General features: G+C 39.1%; 1 protein-coding gene across 2 annotated transcripts in view; it reads left to right on the top strand.

Annotated features, from left to right (window-relative positions):
- ADGRL4 (adhesion G protein-coupled receptor L4) overlaps positions 1-22257 on the top strand; it is an 81840-nt gene that overhangs the window by 16914 nt on the left and 42669 nt on the right. The gene's annotated exons all lie outside the window — the stretch shown is intronic.

Below are 22257 nucleotides of genomic sequence, written 5' to 3'. Positions count from 1 at the left end.
AAGTAAACGTATATAAAGAAAATAGTGAGATTTTTACCGCTGATTTCTCCTCAGAAAAGTGACATAATACGGTGATGTAAAGAAAGATGACTCTGTATTACATTGCTATATGTTACTCTGTAGCATGCAACCAAGCAAAATCTTAGAAAATCCCAAACACTGAAATTTTTTGAGACTAGAAAATGAGAATTAAGCCTTTACTGGGATCTTTTGGGAAAATGTTATAATTAATAATTATCTCGTAGCTGCTTGTTGTTATTTCTCTGTGCCAGCCTTTGACAGACCAGATGTAAACTGCTTTTGGCTGGTCTGTCAGTGGGCTCCCATTATTATCATTTGGGACATAAAACCCTCCCTCACATATTTGTATAGGTAAATCTGGTCACTGACTCTTCCCAATCCCATCTTCTCTGATTTCCCTCTCTCTGTAGAGCGAAATATATCTATAATTTCTCTATCCTGATTGGTGTTAGCAACATCTACTAATTTAGTATCATCTGTGAATTTGATTCTCAGGCTGTTCATCTCTTTTTCCAGAGCATTAATAAGTATGTAAAATAAAACTGGGCTTAACACCAATTCCTGTGGCAACCCAACTGGATACCTCTTCACAGCTCAGCACAGTGCTGTTTGTCATGACTCATTATCCTCTGTTTACATTTCTTCAGCCAGTTTTCGATCCACATGACAGCACTCTTATCCAAGACATTATAAATTATTTTTCTAATAAGATTTTGTGAGCCACTGTATCAAATGCGATACTACAGCCCAGAAATATTGCAGTCACTCTGTTCCTTCCATACGCTAACCCTGAAAATAGTGAAGAAGCAATTACATTTGTCTGGCATGACCTGTTCTTTGAAAATACAAACTATTTATTGGTCATGGTTCCCCTGTGGTTCCAAGTGATTTTTACGCTTATAATGTTTATTCCATTATTTGAGAAGAGATTGAGAGTAATCATACTAGAAGATAACTGCAGGTTCTCTCTCCCACTCTTCCCCTTATTCTTGGAAGACTTTCAGCAGTTGCTGAGATTCACACCTACAGTTTTAAGGCAAAGAAAACAGCATATCCCAAAGGCATACCCTTCAGCAATGGGGAGTCACATGTGAGGCGTACTACCAGAGCACAAGGAATGGCAGAGATAGTACTAGCTATAATGTAGGTGATAAAGTCTGAGAGACAGGACAGAAAGGCAAGGAGTGGCTGTTAGGAGGGGGAGGAGGACTGCTATGGTGGTCTCAACAGAAGAAAGGAGCAGGAGAATTCAAAAAAAGTCTCAAAACTAGGATTCTATTTGACAGGGGAATTCTGGAGCTGTCTGCTCTAGGGAAGGATCCCTGCACTGTCATTCATTCAGTAATTTTGCCTGGTGCTGTTCAAACAATGAGACATGCCTTGCTTTCCTTCGTTAACTCTTGTGCTGCTGTTTGCACCACATGCCACTTGGGGCATCGGAAAACAAAATAATAAACCAGTTTCTCTGAGTGAATTCAGATAGTTTTGTGCACAATGCAGTTTCTATCTGTAGCCCATGTCTTGTCATGCCATCTGGGCCCTGTTGATTACTGGGGATAGGAGCTTTTGCTCTCATAATGCCATGTTCGGGGTTTGTCCCTTACTCAGAACAGAAATCATAGAATCATAGAATAGTTAGGGTTGGAAAGGACCTTAAGATCATCTAGTTCCAATCCCCCTGCCATGGGCAGGGACACCTCACACTAAACCATCTCACCCAAGGCTTCGTCCAACCTGGCCTTGAACACTGCCAGGGATGGAGCATTCACAACCTCCCTGGGCAACCCATTCCAGTGCCTCAACACCCCTACAATAAAGAACTTCTTCCTTATATCCAATCTAAACTTCCCCTGTTTAAGTTTGAACCCATTACCCCTTGTCCTGTCACTACAGTCCCTAATGAAGAGTCCCTCCTCAGCATCCCTATAGACCCCCTGAGGTCTCCATGCAGCCTTCTCCAGGATGAACAGCCCCAACTTCCTCAGCCTGTCTTCATACAGGAGGTGCTCCAGTCCCCTGATCATCCTCATGGCCCTTCTCTGGACTTGTTCCAACAGTTCCATGTCCTTTTTATGTTGAGGTCACCAGAACTGCACACAATACTCCAGGTGAGGTCTCATGAGAGCAGAGTAGAGGGGCAGGATCACCTCCTTCGACCTGCTGGTCACGCTCCTTTTGATGCAGCCCAGGATACAGTTGGCTTTCTGGGCTGCATGCGCACACTGCCGGCTCATGTTCATTTTCTCATAAACCAACACCCCCAAGTCCTTCACTGCAGGGCTGCTCTGAATCTCTTCTCTGCCCAACCTGTAGCTGTGCTTGGGATTGCTCCAACCCAGGTGTAGGAGGACCTTGCACTTGGCATGGTTAAACTTCATGAGGTTGGCATCAGCCCACCTCACAAGCGTGTCGAGGTCCCTCTGGATGGCCTTCCTTCCCTCCAGCGTATCAACCGAACCACAGAGCTTGATGTCATCAGCAAACTTGCTGAGGGTGCACTTAATCCCACTGGCCATGTCAGATACATGGACAGACCTCGCACTGGCAGTACTGAGAGCTATTCTTGCCATAGAACAGCAGGATCACACTAAAGATCAAATGCTTTTTGTGGAGGGATTACATTTCCTGCCAAATACATGACATGGTTCAGTTTCAAGTACATACAGAATAAATCTGTGACAAGACAGACATTTAACAGTGGCTTAGTATCCAGGACTGTCATGGCAGACAGCTCTCAGCATCTGATCTAGCAAGATCTTCTGGTCAATATCTGCATGACCTTGGAATCCATCTCTCTCAAAGAATTTTTAGGGATGGTGTCTAATGAAGTTTTAGTACAAATTTATATACATACCTCATAAGTATAGATTTGTACAGTTAAATTATATTGGGAAATGACCCCTGAGAAATGACTCCAAAAGAAACTAGTTTTCCTTTCTGCCAGCTCTTGTCACTGCTCTGGAAATTCTCACTGTCTTTGTGTCACTTACTCACGCTTATCCTTGGAGTTTAAAATGCATCATCAAAGAGATAACCAGTTTCATTTTGTGTATCACTATGAATTATCCTGTGAAAACAATGCTACTGAAAATGATGGCTGACTTGTGAGAAATGTGTGAACACTTTGAACATATTACAAAAATTTTAGTCTAGCTCCTGGAAAAAAAACCTAACATGAACCTGTGGGGCAGGTGTGGGACTGGGGGTTGTTTCTCCTGTTTCTTGCAGTGCTGAGTGCCTGCTCTGAGAGCTCCCAAAAGCCACACTTTCTGTGCTGGTGACAATCAGAGGCAGATGCTGCCACTTCCACCCTGGAAACTAACTTCTAACGAATTTAATGCCCTGCCCATACTACTCACTTAGGAAAGTATGGATAATGGTGTAATGAGTTTTTTTGCTTATACAACTATGCAAGGAAAAAAACACAAGGAAGTTTTAAACCAGATATGACAGCCTTGAAGATTTTGCACCACCTTCCTCCTCTGGAATTAAAAAATGTTTAAAGCAGACTAACTTGGGATATGTCAGCATGACTATATGATCCCAGGATCCAACCCATACTTCAAGATTGTACCAACTGGAATAATGCTCTCATGAATAAAATAATGCAGGATAAAGTGTTTTTTATGAATCCTTTTCTGAGCAGATTAGCTATGTACATCTTGTAACACAGGCTGGCTGTGGAATATCAAGCATGGCAAGAGACCTGTTAGAAAATGAATTGCATTATTCAGCCAAAGCAATATCAGAAATATCCTGGAGTCTACACTATCTTAATGTTGATTTAAAATCATATATTTATATTACCTTTTTATGTCTAGTAAAGCAGTGTGATGGAGCCTTTCTTTTGCCAAACTTGTATTATCCCATTTCTCTGAGTTAGGTAAACTGTAATGTGTCTGCTTTACAGATGGGTAAACTTAGCATAAAAAGAGGGAAGCCATTGTTTTCAGTCAAGAATGCCTAAATGTAAGCACTTTCATCTATATTGGCCATTCATAGTGGCAGTGGCTCTGAAAATTAGCCTTTTTCCATTCATTTATATGACAGATTATTTTACTTTAAACAATTCTTGGATAAAATACATTAGGAATCCCTAGGGCAGGAACTCGAAATCAGGACTCCCGCATGAAGACATTACCTGCCTGGGTGGAGAGATGTGCTCACAGGTTTGGGGTGATTGAATTGCTTTTGCCAACTGGAGCAGCTTCAGTAGGAGGGATGGAGCGTATTTCTGCTGAAGTCCTGTCTGCAGCTGGGTGATTAGGGTGCTTTTCAGGACCAAGGGAGAGCGGGTTTGTTTAGGACTGCATTTAAACTCCTGCTTGCTAAACCACTGCTTATGAAGAAGACATCACCACTATTTTGTTCTCTTTCTCCTTTTCTTCTTCCCATATTTGAATAAGAGTGACTGCAGCTGCACTAAGCACAGTGCAGGTCCCCATATGTGTATTAGGCATATTATGTTTATAGGATCCCATCACCTTATCAGAATTCCCAGTGGAATTCAGGCACTGCTAAAAAATAGAGACTGGGCCTCTTACTGCTGGCTGAATCAAGGTAGCCCCAGGAATAACAAGGAGCATAACACAGGTATTTCTCAAAATCCTTTTGTTGGTGCCAAAATCCTTTTGTCAAGTTGTGACTAAAGAAGTAGCCACAGAGCAAGGAGTTAGAGAACTCCAGTCAGTAGCTAGTCTTTTCCAGCTGGCATTTTGATAAATGTTTTATATATTATAGTACAGTATAAATTATAGGCATATAAATTACAGCTAGTAGCACGGGATATTGGACCTGCTAGGGGGTTTAGCCTGCATGTATGGCATAGCCAACATACTGTTTCCATCATTTTAATAACCTTTATAGAGCAGGTGGCTGATGCAGTTAATGCTGCTATCATTTTTCTTTCCTTGTGTGATTTGCTGTGATGACAGTTCCATCATTTCATTTTGAGTATTTAAGGCTATTAGGAAGCATTTTTAGGCAATCGTCTGGTATAGGTATTTTCAAGCATGCCTAAAGCATATAGGGAGTCACTGCCTTTCACACCGCATATTTCTAAGTATATGACATGTTCTGTGTTAATCTGTAGAAAAACTATGGACAAGATCACCAGCTGTGATAAGCTACCTAGTTTAATTTAGATGGAGTTACAGCTTTCTGTTCCAGATGGGGTTCAAGGCCAACATCTTACAGTTGCAAAGATTTCAAAGATGTGAAACATTTCTAAGATCATTGGAATATATATTTTGCATTTCAAAGATAAAATACAGAAACCAGTATGTCATCAAACCATTTAATTTTCTTCCAAGTTTGAGAGTAAATTGACAAGAGATCAGCAATTGGCAGGAGAACAAATGAAACATATTGAAAGAGCCAATTTGCTAGTATCGAGGGAGGCAGATGTGTCAGTTTTGCATCTGCTCAAGCAAAGTACTTGTTGCTGTTTTATTCCCCTCCTCCTTTTAAAAAATATTTAATTATCCAAAGGTTAAATTATTAGATAATTGAATAATCATTTATAAGTGACCAAGGAGCACTCTATTCATAGAAGAGCCCCTTTCTTCACTGTGCTGTAATTCCAGCAGTTTCAGTTAATTTGTGGAAGTTTCTGATTTTTTTTCCCAGAACTCATCACACCCGACACACACCAGATTTCAATTGCAGCTGAGTAGTTTCCTGGGCCCCAGTGCTCCAGATACCAATTTACTACCTTTGTCTTGAACTAGCTGTTAAAAGGGAAGGAAGTGGAAACAACATTGAGATTTCCAATGATGGTCTGTTTCAGGATATAGGCATGCATCATGGCAGAGAGCAGGAGGCAAAAAAGCAGGCAAGGGTAAGTGCTTCCATGTTTTAAATGTAGACAGCAAGGTGGGACCCTTACCTATTTACTTTCTCTGTGAAACAAGTAAACAGGCAGGCATGAGCTTAGGCTGTCAATAGGTGACATTCAGAGATGTAAGTCTGAAGCATGGCAGCAGCTGTTGTCTGAAGAAAAATGTGCAGAGAATGAAATGAGTAATTCTCTGCCCTTGACTTTCTCACTATTTGCTAGTTTCTGTTCTCTTTATTGTTGGTTTATCATCTATTGAATTCTTATATTTTTTAAAACACATCAACAAATTTAGGTAGCACAGTTCTGTAACTTCTAATATTTCATTAATTTTCAAGAGATCTGGTATGTGGTATGCACAGGGTGTGGATGCAAAGGTGGATAAACAAAGAATTTCAGCAGTGAAGTAGTAGGATCACTGGGTTTGTAGAAGCTTTATTGCCAAGTTATATATCTATGAATCAGATTTCATGTATGCGTGGGCCCTGCAAACCAGGAAACTGGAAATGGGGAAACTACGTGATTTTTCTTTTATTATTTAAAATAGATGTTTTCCATTGCCAGGAGTTTGATACTTTGTGTATGTGTTGTCTTGTATAAGCTTTAAGTATTAGAGTTGTCAATGTGACTTCAGGAGTTAAAGCTTCAAGTGAGAAAAACAATCCACTCCAGCCCCAAACACCAAAATGTTGTAGAATTATTCGTTTCATGTACTTCAGGAATTTCTAAAGCACTGACCGCTGTAGCCTTGAGGTGCCCATTAAAAGTATGCTTAAAAGTAAGAAGCTATTCTGCTCAAAATAGATTATCACAGGCCTCACTTTTGGCCACAATTTTTATCTTAAATTCCATGTTAGAATTTTTTTTCCACAGGAAAAGAAACTTTGCTTTAAGGAAGGATTTGGCCTACTTGAGAGAGATGCCTCAGTTTCTGCAAGAAAGGCATCCACTGACTGAGCTGAAACACCTCCCCTCTGTCTCCAGACCACCTTCAATACTCAGCAATGGAAACGACAGCACAGGGCTCAGAAACAGGGATGTGCAGTGTGCAATGTCTCTGTGATATCAACAGAGTATTCAAGGTTAAATCTCCCAATCACTTGAATCCATGACAGAATTTCCTTTTTAGCTCTGCTTGTTAGTGAGGAGACTAAGGTACCCTTCCAACTATGCAACTTATTCTTGCACCATCCTTCACTCAAACAAAAAACATTCTGGAGAACACTGCTTAAACGGAAGTTTCACATTGTTTCATTTCTTAAGATTCATCATTTGGTTTAAGCTTACCCAAACAAGATCAAGGTGCCATATTGAGCACCTTGAGTGAGTTCACATTGCTATCAAAGGACATGAGACCTTTAGGAATTTGAGTATATTTTGTTTAAATTAAAACAGACAAGGTAGAAGAAAGGATTTTTGTAGATGACGAACTGAGACAAAGGCAAGTTAAGTGATTCCCCAGGCTTCTACGCACAGTCTATAGCAAAGTCAATAAATGAAAATGAAACCTGTAAGTCTTTCAAGGGTACATCCAGATCACCACCTCCAGTTCCGGAGGTGGCTTCAGGAGCATACATGGAGGTGGAAAATTAGGAGACTACCGTGTAAAGGAAAGAGCAGGACCTGCCTTCCAGGAGAAGAAAAAGCAACACAGAGCTGGAATAAAAGTGGCAGAATCTACCTTTTGTATTTGGGAATTACAGGGTGGGGGGAATGTTTACACTTGCCTACTTTGCCTCTTGTTATTGGGAGCTGCCTCTTGCTGAGTAGCCACCAAAGATGAAATTTCCTGTTAGCTGGTGACTGATTGTGCTGTTCGTATTATCATCACAACAGCATCCCTCAGCAGAAATTGGTGTGCTAGCACCCTGCTGACATAAAAGATGTGGACAGTATCTGTCAAGCAGTCCATTGGAGAGTCCACAGCCCTTCCCTGTGCTTAGTGTAGATGGGACGTGTTCAATAGCAGCTGCAAATGTTGAATAATTAAATTGTGTCTACAGCACTTCATATAATTATTGCCCAAGTGATAATACAGTGAGATAAGCCTAGTGTCGACAAGCAGACTTTTCCACCTTCAGAGTCTGGTTAACAGGCTTGCTGTTTTGAAATGCAAGAAAAGTCCATTCTGACAGGAAGGATTTAAATAGAAAATTAAATGGGTTTACATATTGCTCTGCATGACAGATTTTTTGCTAGCTTTCGACGTCTGCATGATCTAACTGAGCATGTGGAAGTAAGATATACATTTCTGAGCGCTATAATAGTTGCAGTTGTTGTGGGGAAGTGTTAAATATAAGCAGCTAGTCCTAAATGCTATTTTAGTCCACTAAATATTCTGTGGGTTAATAATACTAGAAGAACAGGGATGGTCAAAATAATTTTTGGGTATCTTCTCAATTGACTATCTGTTCAGAGGGAATTTACTTGCTGGTGGTCTTTTCTTTCTCAAGAAAACAAATGTAGACAAAAGATGACTCCACAGTTGTGTCTTGACTAGAAATAAGTGCAGCTAGAAAATAACTAGAAAAAACTCCATGTGTTCTTTCCATCTCTTTTTAATAAAGTGCAATTAGTACACCCCTTGCCTCTTTCTGTTAGATGATTGTAGGCAGTGTTATTGTGATTGAACATAAACTGCTACTGCAGCTGTTCTTTTAAATATACAGTTGAAAACAACAGCTCTGGTATGGTGACAGAAAACATCAAAGCAACAAAACACACTATTTTATCTGATGGGGGTAACAATATCTCAGCTAATATAATGGCTGTCAACCCTGCCCATTGTATAGATAAGGAAGCTGATGATGTCTGCATGCTCTTTGTTGGTACGCCAAGTTGCAATTATCCTATGACAGAGCCCTTCTGGGCTATGATTGATGAAATATTTTGAGGGGGAAAGCCCTTCAATAAGTGGATTTCATTGGATTTGATGATGACATCGTTTGCACGATGGCTGGCAAAAACATTTTAAGTAAAACTAGGAAAATGTGGCCTTATTTTATCTGCCTTGGATGTCCTTGCCACATTCATTTATTTGTATTGTATGTTGGATGTAAACAAGTCTAATTCTGAAGTTCTTGTGTTGACCTTTTTTGGCACCGAGATCAAAGTACTGTCTGCAATAAAGATGAGAAGACTTTAAAGACTTCAGTGGCTTGTCGGAGTAGGGTATGTTTAAATGTAAAACAACACAACAGTGCAGCCTTTCGTTAAAACAGACACCAAATGAAGTTCTAAAGAAATTTGTTGCTCCACAAACAACCTATCGTTATCTTTCAGTTTAATGGCCTAAAAGTTGACCAGTTTAGAAGACAATTTTTCCTCCTTTCCTGGGCCTTAACTCACAGGGTGACTGCCACTTGTCTCTAACAGATGTAACATGGATGTTATGACATTCATTTCCTCTTAACTGGTTTCCTTAGTGGATTTGGGAACTGGTAAAATCCTCCTGAATAACAGTCATCTCTCTGTAAAATGTCAGCCTTACCAAAGCACATAATTACCTTTTTTGCAACAGAGTGTGCTGCTGTCCTACCCCAACCATGCCATTTTCTCTGGCTTCAGTTATCCCCTATCCCAGATCTGTCAGTGCATCTCTGGAGGAGACTCTGAAGGTTGACATTATGGTACCTGATCTGAAGCAAGGGAGCTGCAATAAGAATTTAAGCTGTAATCCAGTTATTTTCATATTTAACAGTTTGACGACTTGAAAATAAATGTCTTCTAAACACTACTTTTTTGTATAGCCTGTATTTAGATTTGAGAGGTAAACCTACTCCACTTGACTGAATAAACTAAAGGTTTAATGCTTACTGTAACATTAAGTTTGCAACAAATTTAAGCATAGAGAACCTTTCCCAACACATTGTTCTGAGATCTTCAGTATCTTGACTAAGCTGGGACTTTTGGAGGAAAACTAAGGATATCCTATAGAACTGCCTGTGCTGGTACATCCAGAGACAGGCAATGACTTCTTTTAATGAGCAAAACATTTGATACATGATGTAATAGTTTTCCTGGTTTAAAAAATAAAATAAGAGTCTTCACTGCTGCTTTTGAATAAAACAGTTCCTTGTCCAACAGTTGCAAAACAGAAGCTTGCAGTATATCTTCATTTATCTAATAAATGGCCCAACTTTCAGGGATACTTAACATGCTGTAGAAATCTACCCAATGCTTCTGCAAGTTCAGTCTACTTGATAATCAAGATGTTTATCTTGATTATGTTTGCTTGAGCTTAGATTTAGGCACTTACTTTGAGAGATTTATTCCAATAAATGAAGGGAAGCTACTTTTATTTGGTTTTTTTTAGTGATTTGCTAGGGAAACAAGTTTTTAGCATTTCCCACTGAGAACTTTGCAGCTGAGTAATGTTTAGAAAAATAACAGTGAAGGCTTCTGCAGTGCCTCCCTCTCTGACAGTTACCCAGCATGGCAGTCTGTGGAAATCTGTTATGTTTTACATGCATTTATTCAGTACTTTATGAAAATCCTCCTTTTCTGTGGATTCTGCCTTCTTAGTATGTAAATTATACCCCTCACTTTAATCAGTGGCAGCAGTGTTTTCTGTGTTTTGTAATTGGGACTTTGTCTCCAAGTGTCGTCTGAGCAGACACAACACCGTGCTGCATAAAACAAGTGAGGCAATAGCAAGCAGTGTGGCTGTGCAGCACAGTGCTATATCCAGGCTAATGGAGTCTGTATTTAAAGGGCTAATTAGCCTGGTTAGAGGGTGGCACTAAGGCAGCCTCACTGCTTGCATTATGACCTGCCTCTGAGCATCATGTGGCCCTCTGTTGTGGTGTACAGGCATACCTCCATTTGCCAAAAAGATGCAAAGCATTTATACAACATATCTACACCCTTCTGCCTGTCAGCACTCCCAGGCATAAAATGCACATAATAGCACTTTATGTGGCAGGTTGTGTTACAGTAGGCAAACTTGAAAGTGTTTGCAGTTCTGACTTGTGCCACATTTCAGTGTTATTTCCTGTTATAAGTGTTACTTCTGTCCAAACTGTAGATATGTTTTTAATGGAACTTATATTTTTGCCTACTAAGTGTGTTTTTTATCTTTGGGATAATAAAGTCTAAGCTCCTGTATATAAGAATAAATAACCTTGCTAGAAAATTACAGTTATGTAGACAACACTGATTATGAATAAACAGAATATTTCAACCTAGTATGTAATAACTATTTAGGAGCAAAGTTATTGGTGTAGTCAGCAAGGGAAAAATCAATTTAGAGTGAATTAGGATGCTATATGCTCCCCTCACAATCAAAATTCGTTAGGGGACTGGAGTAAGTTAACTCATTCTGCCATTAGACACAGAACTAAAGTTTTCCAGATTGTATGCCTTAGAAATAAAGGTCCAGAAAGAACTATCAAGACTATTTGGCATGAGGAGACCATAGGCTCCATCTCTTCAAAGCTCTAGGGTTCAGGAGGGAGAGATTGAAGAGGCCTTTAGAGCAGTCTGGTTTTTGGAAGAGGTTGCTCCAAAAAGGAGAAGGGCTATATATGTTTCAAATGAGCAAATTCTACTAAAATGATACTTGGCTATTATATGGGAAAATGACTGATTACCAAAAACCTGCAAGCCTTTAACTAAGCCTGAGCAGTACCATAGACCTAACTTCTCCTAAGCTTTGTAACCTCTAATTTCATTTGCAGCATTACATTTAGCTTTAATTCACATCAGATGCCAAAAAAAAATACGGGGGGGGGGGGGGGGGGAGGGCGGAGGAGGAGAGGAAGGGGCTGGGAAGGCAGGCAGACACCAAACACTGTGTGTTTTTATAGTGCCTTTTGTTATCAAAAATGAGACTTTGGGATCAGTCTCTGAGATATCACTGTCAGTAGTTAAGGCATTTTCACCATGGAGTTAAATACTTACAGCATTGACAGTAGCTGGAAATACTTCAGTGGTTATTGTTGAAGTCATTAGTCTAGCTGAAGTAATGCTGGCATGTTTTCCCTCTGGGTAGAATTCCTCAGTCTAATTGTCTCCTCCTTGCCAGACCATATTTGATATCTTCGAGTTTGGAGACTGGATGTTTTCCAGTAATTAATGGTTTTTCTCAGTTATAGATTGAAATTATTTCCTTCTGTGAATTAGTCTATTATCCAGTAGTGAAGCTATTGAATTCCAGAGCATTTAAATGGGATAACTTACAATAGGGCTAATACAGAAAACATACTGTCACAAAGCCACATGAAAGCTATGTAGGAGATGTTTAGTTCACATGTAATTTTTTTTTACAAGAATGAAACTGTATTGACTTTAAAAATAGAAATAAATAAATACATTATTATTTGCTGTTGGTATTATCTTCTAATGACCTAACCTTAATATTAATTTAGAGCAATACAAGTCCATGCACTCACAGACTTGCATTGTCACCTCACCTAACCTCCTGAATAGTACTGACAATCAAATTTCATCAAACTACTCTTGTCTTGAGTACTATAACTTGGGTTTGACAAAAGTACATGATGAACTCAATGTCTCTGATGCCCAGACTAGACTCCTTAAAGTACTTTGTCCACTCAGAGCATAATTAGCCTGTGGTTTCAGAAATCAATGAATACTGTTGCACAATGGGAAATAATAGCCTCTGTAGTCACTGTTTTATGGCCTTCTGTGTTATTTGAGCTATTACTTCTCTCAAAGAAATTTTACCACATCTTTTATTGTATTCTGCTTTTTAAGTCCAAAGTGGAACATAATACAGATCTCAAGGGTAAAAGCAAGAAATGTTTTTAATACTGTTTCAGATATCTTACAGCAAATTATTTTTCAAAGGACAAAATTTACTGAAGATAATGTAGTACTTCCTAATGTACCATCTATTTTTAAGTAGCAGATTCAAAACCATGAAGAGAGACTTCTAGTTAAATACTGAGCCTTGTTGTCCTTTCTACATATGGACCTGTCCTTGTTGCCCAAATAAAGGCTTCCTACTAAAGCTCTTAAATCATGTTATAACATGATTTAGCAAAAACCTTTTTGGTAGAATTCAGTTTTATTTTTTCCATCCAAAATGCTGCTAAAACGGTAAATGTAAACTGACAGAATTTATCTCCCCAGGGCCAAGAAGGCAGTCTGGAAATGTGAGATGTAAGAATTCATGTTCATCCTGACATCCAGTCTTGCGTTTCACTTGCCATTAGATGGGACATTGTTGAAGAAGCCAGAGAGATTATGACCTCCAAGTGATGACCCTTGTGAAACTGGATGTAGGAGACATCCATCTAGTAGCTTTTGGGAATTAGATATGGATGGAGTAATCCTGATATGGTTATATTGTCTTTCTTTGGATGAATGGAACATCTGTTGCATGTAGTTCAATGAATCGCAAGATTTGGTGCATGTAGTGTACAATCTCTGCAGCTACTAGGGAACTATTTCCGAAAACTGTTTACAGATTCTAATGTAATATGCAAAAGAAAGTTTGAATTTAGACAAATACCAGAATGTGTCACGATGAGCTTATGTATTTTGATTCAGAAAGTTGTGCAGTTTTCAGAAATTAATGTTGGAAATAACGAGAACCAGGTGCATTGGGAATTAAACAACTTTGAGTCTTATTTCCCAACTATTCTATGTAATATGTTATTATACAGTGCCTACTAGAGTACTAGGGGGGATGTGTATATGCAGCATAAATTGTGGCATTTATATAAATGGAGGAAAGGGTTAAACAATGTAATTGAGATACATCTACTTTTATGCCAGCATTACAGTAAATAGAAAATGCAATGGGAAGTCTGTGAGGAATTACAATATCTGTTTTTTTTGTTTGTTTTTTTTTTGCTTGTTTGTTTTTTGTTGGGGGTGTGTGGGGGTTGGGTTTTTTGTGTGTGTGAGGTTTGGGTGGTTTTGAGGGGGGATTTTTTTTTTTTTTTTTTTTGTTTGTTTTTAGGTACAGTTCTATTTTCAGTGCTGAAACAAAACTTCTACTTGGACTGCCCATTCAGCTCTGCAGGGGCATAGTTATCTAGCGGGAAATTCCTCTCGGTAAAGGACAGATGTGCTGCTCACTTTCATTTAAGCAAAAATATTCTGATCGTGCATGTACTGTTTTACTTTTCAGTTTGAGTTCCAGTGAAAACAAGCAAGTTAGCAACAAAAGTAAAAGCTGGATTGGTAATGATAATGTTAAATAACTGGGAAGTTTCTGAAACTTTCTGCTGGTTTCTCTGAATAAGGGGGACATTGAAACCTGCACACTGCAGGTAGTTCGAATCCAGCATGTTCTCATTCATATGCACTTCACCTTGTTTTCATTCCATGTGCTTGAAGGAAGGGAACCAAGACACTGATGATGTGTCTCAATTACACTCTCTCTAATCCTTGACTAGTAAACTTGACACAGGGTGTCTGCCAGGAAGTTGAGGCTGGGTAATTAGACCTGTGTGGGGTGAGGAAAGGAAGAGCAATGTGGTCTTCATCCTTGATTTCTGCTCTTGGCAGGTTTTGCATTGTTGCTTCTATAAAGCAAAGATGTAGGTTAATGGGAGCCACTCCTTGGACATTAGTGAGTTTGAGGTCAGGCCCTGTTATGGAAATAGACTCTTCATGCACTTGAACCAAACATGAACATGTTGTTTCCTCATTTACTTGAGGGTGAACAGAACAGTCCTGTTATTTCAGAGCCTGCCACAAGAAGGAGTGACAGAGCAGGTCAGCTGGGGAAAAGCCTTCTTCAGAACCAGAGCCTACCTCTTAGTTCAAATACTCCCATCTGCCTACTCCAGGGAGAAATTAGTCAGTTGGATCTTAATTTCTAGATTCTACAGGTACAATATTAGTCACCCCAAACAAAATGGCAGTCAGTGATTCCCATCAACTTCAGTTAAATTACCTTTAACATACAACTATCTCAGTGCCTGGATAGTTAATCCATAAACCATTACAGAAATCCATGTACTTTCTCATTTGTATCCACCCTCACATGCCATCTATGTAATAAACTTACATGCCTCACACTGTCACTGGCATTAAATATTTGAAACTGCCTGTTGTGCACTGTGGAGGGCTCCCAGCGCAGACAATCCTTCACAAGTATCTAGGTGCTTCCAGCTCAGATTCCCAAGCATGGTGGAAACAGTGCTACTGCTGCCACGTGGTGTTCAGGACCCTAGGAACTTAGTCCTATGTGACTGAAGGAGAAGTTCATATCCTGACAGAAAACAGCACTACTTCTTCTTAGTGTTTCCTGCATGCTTCTAGTGAGTTCAGTAAAGCTCATCAGATAATGTTTAACTTAAAGTTTCTCTGCCTCATTCAAGCCATGCTGTCTCTCACTTACCCCTCTTTCACATCATCACACAACATGATGGCGCTGCAGTGGGTTTCATATATAAACTGTACAGTCATGATGCATTTCCCAGTTGTGTTTCCTGAATAAATATCCTTCTTGTTTTGTTTTGAAATTTGGGAAAGTGAGGCCTGGAATTTTTTTCTTCCCCATTTGCTAAGCTGTTTTCCTTCTGTCTTATCTCTTGCGTGGGACCAAAATGTTTAGATTTGAGTGGTAATGTCTCACTCGTTCACATCCTGTCAGATGGGAGCCTTGGGTTGTTTGAGTTCACAGTATGACTAACCATAAGCTGCATGTGACTCAAACTGAAAATGAGGTTATTGTTTATCCCCTCCTATTCAGTGCCAGTTTTCCAGAGATTGCATCTGGTTTCCAGTTTTCCAGAGATTTCATCTGGTTCTTGCTCCTCACCACCAAAGCCAGTCTGACAACCCCAGCAGACCATCTTCATCCCGGATTTCATCCATTTTACTGTCCCTGACATTACTCTGCTGCAGTCTCATTCCTTCTTTAGCTCTGTATTTTAGTAGGTCACCAAGCCAGGTCCTCAGCTGGTGAATTAATGCTGCCTTCCTGAGTGGAAGGCAAAAGGGGAGCCTGAAGTGCTGTGGGTGCAAGGAGATCATGGTCTGCTTCCCAAAGAGTGAGTGGCAGCTCCTAGTCCCTTGCATCTGAGCTGTAATGTGAGTTGTGCTCCTTACCTGTACTCCTGATGGGTACCCTGAGATGCTCACTGCATCAGCAGGGGATGCCGGACCGGCTCTGACTTGTGCCTATAATAGAAGGGGTGAATCTTCGTAACATTCACAGGTCTTCCCCTCATGACCTGGTTAGGGAAGGGGTGTCAGACAGACAATAAATAATTAATTTGGGGTTTGGACACCCAAACTGAAGCTCCTCAATTGCAGCTGCACAACTCAGAAGCTTTCTTGCTGAGTCTCTGTTGGTCACTGCATCTTTCAGGTCTCCTCTGGGGCAAGCGATGGGGATGTTGCTACTGTCTGCAGTGCATTTAGATCCCTGCTCATCAGGAGGGGAGGTAGTGCTGGGGAAAAGGTGGGTCAGGGCCACTCAACAGCTATTTATTCCGACCTTTACATCTGTTTCACTGATTTGAGCACCCTGGTTTCTTTTTATTCTCAAATTCCTGCAGATACTTGTCTGGGTAAATGGTTTATTTCCAGTCAAGGACTAGCACTTTTAAAGATTCCCTCCTCCGCCCGCCCCCCCCCCCCCCTTATTCTTCACATATGAGTGATCACAAATTATAGACTTTCTTTTTTTGATACTTCACAAGTGTTGAAAAAGCAGGTTGTTCCGTGTGGCCAAACAAATGACAATTTCATCACTGACACTTACCCAATAATAAATGCTTTTCATGTTTAATTTTTAAAGTCTGAAAATACCATCGAGAGATGAAGGAAGCAGTTTAGATAATATATTAACCTTATCCATTCTCTGAAATTCAGCCTGATTCTGTTTTGAATACGTAGGAACATGCCTTTCTTTACGACTGTTCTGCCCCGTTTCTTAAACTAAGGGAACTTTTTGTTGTGAGGCCCTTTAGTTCAACCATACATGAAAGATCTGCTGATCTGAAATCATCTCTGCATATACACATAACCTGTGAAGAATGTGAGAGAATATATTAGTTTGCTGAATTAAGGAATTTTAGGAGTTCAGTTAGCTGCAGAGCCATCAAGTTCAAACCAGTTAAAACCTATTTCCAAGCTACAAAAACATTCTGAGAAGGCACTGCAAAAAGTTCTTGCAAGGAGGTAGAGAGTTATGAAATTTCAACAAGACAGTGCTTCCAGTGGTAAGATTTGCTATGCAGCAACTGCATGGTCCCCTGCCCTAGTGTAGGACAAAGATGAATCCAGCCCATTATACAAGCAATTCATATTTAAATGAGATTTCCAGCCCAGTTGTTCAGTCTCAAGTGGTTTTGCTAAGCATCTGCTTTCATGCTGATTTAGACCAAACTTGAACACTGAATCTGTGGAGAATCATAAACAAATTGTGTTAAACTACCATTAATGGAAACACATCACAAGAAAAGGAAAGCAAGGTTGTTAATGGTATCGCTGTTCTCAACTTGGGCTGTGATGTCTGTAGAGGCACAGTCCTGCAGCACTGAAGTAATGTATGTAAGATCACCCACTGTTCTGGGACCTCCAGACAAGCTAAACACAGCAGGGTGAGTAGCGCTGGAATTTGTTTTACAGGAAGCCTTTCATTTCCTTGCTTTTGAGGGGTTAAGTGAGGCACTTCAAGTACTGTTGTCCCATGAGGGCTACACTAGGGAAGGGTAGTTTTAGTTTCCCCCGGGAGCTCCATAGCAACTTTGGCAGTAGAGGCTGCTGTTGAAAGAGAACAGCCGGATGCAATGAATCAATGTATTCCCCAGCCACTCTGGCTGCATTTCCTTCCTATGCAATGCTGTCCACTTTTCAGACTGCTGTGTCCAATACTGGTCCCCAGGCCTGTGCTGCCACTGCTGCTCTTGACAGATGGGTATGCCCCAGAGGCCTCCAACCTTGGTTTTCAAAAGGCCTGGACTGGGACAATATTAATTGTTGATGCTTTTATTGCTTCTTTTTATGTCACCTGGGGAATGCAGTGAATAGAATGTGAATGTATTGTTGTATACAGTAACAGTTTCAATATGAGCTGCTTGTGGTCCTTAGTAACATCAAGTGTTCATTAAACTTATGAAAATCTCACTATCATGTGCATGCTTGTTCAGGTATGGCTTTGGGAAAGCTCAGGATATCAAACTCAAGCTCTGATCAGGAGTTCTTAATTCCTTAAAATCCTTTAATGTCAAGGTGTCAAAAGACTTCACCTGCAAAAGCCAGATTTCTGCTGCCCTGGGAAATCTGTTGCATCTCTGGTGAGCCTGGCTGGTTATCCAGGTCAGAACCCACAAAGCACCTTGGCCACAGCACAAATTACCCTGTATGGGAAGCTAGGACTGGGGCTCCTGACAAAGCGGAGGAACAAGAGCCTTGAGTGCTCTGCCTGTAGCAAGGCCCCAGTAGAAAGCCTTGGGAGATGCAGGTCTGTCTAGCCATGGGCCTTCCCACCATAGGTGCTAGTTTTCCAATCAGGTCACTGTATTAAAATAATTCAGTGCCAGAGAGGCCAGAATACGTTACCAATACAAAATTTCACTTCTAAAAAATCTTGTTTCCTATGGGTTGGTGAGGACTGAAAATACACAAATAATTCTGTTTGAGTGAGTTCAGCTTTGTTTGTTCATTACTTGAATGAAGGGTTAAACAGTTCATTTCAAATTTTACAAAAAGGGAAAAAACAAAAGTTGCACGAATGTGAATTAATGACAAGTTTCACCCCAAACCTAACTCTTCATTTTATATGTCATCCTATCATCAAAAAGTCTGTCAGGGAGATGCGCTCAGTGTAATGGAAATCCTTCAAAGCTGCTGCAGTAAGACTTTCCATCATGACATTTTTCATGTAAAATATGTAAACAGTATTACAAAAATATTATATTTAAAATTGGTAATTCAAAGCATTTTCTCATGCTTGTCACAATAATAAATTATATCATGTTGTAGCTGTATTGCCCTGACATTTTCCTACTGTAGGTTATAATTTTATAACCATGTTGTATTAAAGCAGGATACATGACACGGAGGAACCTTAGAATGTACATGGGCTGTGATAGAAGAAACCACCTCTATTTTATTTTTTTTTTCCTAAAATCAGATTCTTTTAGCTTCCAACTGCATCATGGCCTTAAAATCCACAGATCATTCTTCCTTTTTCTGTTCATGTGTTTTAATGCTTTTAAATTAATTGAATATTCCTCATACAAGAACGTATTATATCACCACTAAAGAAAATTAATACACATTTTACCTAATGAACAATGTTACCTAATGTAAAAGAGTGATTGTTTAGACACTAGATCCAGTTTATAGCTCTGTGTGACAGGGAAAGACTTCCATCAGTGCCCAAGCTTCTCAGTAGGGCCACTCAATCCTTAAACCAATAGTGTTCTTTTAATGAACACAAGCAATTTTAATACAGAATTACCATCCTGATTTAAAATTCAGTTTGAAAGGGATATATTGGCTTTTCAGATTTTTTTTTTTTTTTTTCCTTTTGAAGATCCTTACATGTTTTTGAGAGACAGGTAGAGATATGATTGCATGCAGCTAGTACCCAATTCCATCTAACCATAATTACATTTATGCACATTAAAATACATAGTAACTACATTTTTAAGGTGAAAAGGGAGAACTGGTTTTATTTTACACCTGTATCATGCAAGTACCCTACCAATATTCAGGTACACATAAATGTATGTGCACATACATGCTTATACGTATACATATGTATACATACAGTACACATATGTATTCCTGTACCCACACATCTATGGATTATTTAACCCAAATTTCCTAGGAAAATATTTATAAATTTCCTTACAGTGTGATTTCTTTTATTTAATGATGAGATTTAGAACAATTCAAATATCACAGAAGGGCCGTGTAAAAATGATAAAAAAAACCACACCCAAAACTCCTCAAACCCCCAAAAATCAAAAAAAAAACCCCACCCCAGCAACAAAACCCCCCACAACCTGCTCCTTACCTCCTCAACTGTCATTTCTCAAGACATCATGGCTATTCAAGAAATGTCTTCTGTATCAGAGAAACTTGAATGCAGCATTACCATTTAGCCACAATAATTAACCATGTGATTTGGCCAATCTTGTCTCTAAAAGTCTCCAATTTTTTCATTAGTTACTGAAAAAAAAAAAAAAAGTCTTTACAGGAACTAAGTGTTCAGTTGGTATCTGTGCCAAGAATGACTGCATGTGCCATAATTGAATTAGGTAGCAACAAAGCAGGTGGATGACATGCTCATTGTCATTTAAAGTATCCTCTTAGCATAGACAGAAAATTTTAAAAAATTAAAAAAATATATATATTTTATATATAAGGGCCTCACAAAAAATATATATATTTCCATCTATAAATCCTGCTATTTTTTCCTGACATCATTTAAATCACAAATTCAGTAATATTATAAATAATGGAAAATTTGGAAAACTATTTTAAGTCCCTGAGCTTCATATTGAACTGCTATCTGAAGAAAAAGTTTAAGTTGTTTATACAGAGAACTAGAAGATATTTTGCCATCATTGTTGATCTTGTGAAGTATTTTGTGTGAAATTAGGTGGATTGAACAGATCTACTTAAACTATATATGAAAACCCTTTTTTTTCTTGAAAACTTCTTCCTTACTTCCGTTTCTCATTAACCCAGTAGTTTTTTGTAGTGAGCACCACCCTGGGCCTAATTACATCAGTGACTTTTATGCCATTAATTTAAAATGGAAGCAGGATGTGGTCCAGTAAATTATGCCCCAACATGGTCTGCTCAGTATTGTGTTAGACCATGGGAATAGTGAAAAGAAAGGTACTTATGAATTTAACTCTTAATATTAATTCTTGTGTTTGCAATGTAAGTTACTGTTAGTCTCTGATGTTCTGAAGCTTTCTCAAATTATCTGAAAGGCGCTTTCAACAGGTAAGCCTCTTAAGGCAATACAGTTACTATTAATCCCCTTAGACATACTGAACATTGAGGAAAACTGCCAATAATACAGTAAAGTTAACTAAGCATAATTGTAAAAAATGTATTGATGACCACTGCATGACTCATTTTAATATTGCTTATAAAATCGTTGGACTACCTGAAAAAGGGTAATACTGGTGGAATTTGAGGACTATAGTTAAGCTCCTAGAAAACAAATTAAAAAGGAAAGTTCTTACACGTAGCTTTTCTCTCTTTAGCTTTGTCATTTCTCTGTTGTGAATTAGGTCCTGCAGTTATCAGTGTCCTTCAACTTCTTATCTTCCATGACTACTATCCAATGAGCTTTCCAAAGTCAACTCACATTGTTTCCTAGGATCTAATACTTTCCCAAGACCAGGTTTACTTGGCAACTAAAATAGGAGAGTCCGTTTTTTTTTTTTTTTTTTGTTCTGAAATGCCAGGGTTTGGGAGCAAACTGGGATTGCAAAAGAGCTAAACAGACACATGCAAATGATATTCAAAGAAGTGGACCTTGTTATCAAGATTTGAAAAATATCCTGGGGCCTGGACTCTGCAATACCACATGCCAAACTGAATTTTTCATATTCTAATGCTTTGCTTTTGAACTTGGATCAACATCACATTTTTTTCCTCCCTGTCATAATTCCACTTACACTAATTTGGTTTTACTTTAGCATTCTTTAATAACCAAATCATACACCATTTCTGCTGTATTCTCATGAATATCAAAGATGTAGAATATTGTTGGTGTGTGTTTGCAAGGTGCTTTTATACTTGGATTCCTCAATAATTTACATTCAGTTTTAGTTATAATGACCATAATCCATTTGATACTGTTGACCCAAACTCCCCTGAGGAAAGCTGCAGTTCTGAATTGGTATTTGCCTTTCTGAGTCAAATGAATAGTGTTCAAAATTACATCAGACTTCAAATCTGAATAATGTCCTGTTCTAGGGTTATACAGGGGGTGTAATTAAGTTATCTTGCAGAAATGTATCCCTGCATTATTTTACATTGTTGTACCATGTGCACCATGCTCTTGGTGTACTTTAATCTGTTCTAGCTTACGTGACACTTTATTTACCTGTACCTTATCTCGTCAGAACCTTAGGAGAACACTGGCCATCAGAAAGCAGAAGCACCTTTCTAAAACTCATCCTTAGGTGTCTTTTCTGAAATCATATGTCTTCTCCCTGTCATGCTCAAGAAGACTCAAGTCAGTCAGTAGGACAAACTTGGTTAGTTTATTGTCTAGGACTGCTATGCAATACCTCAGAAGGTCTTCAAAAACAGGCCAAAACCCCCCTAACAGTTTAGCTATACTGATCCTGTTTTGGTGTTAGGGAATAAAATGAGTGACTTTTTGATATCCTTTTGAGCTTTGTTTTCTATGATTTTAAATTCCCAGCTGCATCCTCAGTGTGGCTTTCTATCTGCAGATTTTTGGATAGCAAAAGAATGTTACAAAATAC

Source organism: Pezoporus flaviventris, unplaced genomic scaffold, assembly GCF_033815535.1.
Source record: "Pezoporus flaviventris isolate CSIRO_AGI_PZ_B2104156 unplaced genomic scaffold, CSIRO_AGI_Pfla_v1 ptg000013l, whole genome shotgun sequence".
Classification (NCBI taxonomy): Eukaryota; Metazoa; Chordata; class Aves; order Psittaciformes; family Psittacidae; genus Pezoporus; species Pezoporus flaviventris.
Note: the sequence above shows the minus strand (reverse complement) of the source record. Positions and strands in the feature narration are given on the sequence as shown.